Source organism: Dipodomys merriami, unplaced genomic scaffold (genome assembly GCF_024711535.1).
Source record: "Dipodomys merriami isolate MVZ:Mamm:240054 unplaced genomic scaffold, mDipMer1.0.p SCAF_1354, whole genome shotgun sequence".
Lineage (NCBI taxonomy): Eukaryota > Metazoa > Chordata > Mammalia > Rodentia > Heteromyidae > Dipodomys > Dipodomys merriami.
The window spans coordinates 69,573-70,392 of record NW_027202665.1 but is presented as its reverse complement, the minus strand read 5'-3'; positions in this window follow the sequence as shown (position 1 = coordinate 70,392).

The window sequence follows — 820 nt, the reverse complement described above, 5'->3', positions numbered from 1 at the left end:
AGACAACCCTGAGATACCACCTTTCCCCAGTCAGAATGTCCCACATCCACAAATCAGCCAACGACAAATGCTGGAGGGGATGTGGAGAACGAGGAACGCTATTACACTGCTGGTGGGAATGTACACTCATACAACCACTTTGGAAAGCAGTCTGGAGGGTCCTTAGAAAGCTAAAGATTGACCTCCCTTACGACCCAGTCATACCACTTCTAGGCATCTACCCTGAACAACAGGAACCAATATACAAGGACACGTGCACCTCCATGTTTATTGCAGCACTGTTCGCAATAGCTAGGATATGGAAACAACCTAGATGCCCCACCACAGATGAATGGATCCAAAAATTGTGGTATCTACACACAATGGAATATTATGCAGCCATTAGAAATGACAAAATAATGGCATTTGCAGGGAAATGGATGGAGCTAGAAGGAATCATGTTGAGCGAGGTAAGCCAAGAACGAAGAGACAAACAGTACATGGTCTCCCTGATAAGTGGATGATAAATCCAAAATGGTAGGTGATATGACAAAACTAATAGGACTTAAGAAACAAAGAACTCCCACTCATCTGGTTGAACCACTACTAAATATCCCCATGCTGCTGATCACATATATGGTATATAACATGTGAGCACCGTTATATATTACAGAGTGTGATAGACAATTTGCTCCAGGAAAGTTAGAATGAACTTGTGACTTTAAATGAGCATCATTATTCCACAATACTGTGAATTTCCGGAAATTAAGTAATCACTTAATCACAATCAAAAAAAAAAAAAAAAAGAACCTCAGGGGAGGGAGGGAGGGGATGGTAGGGG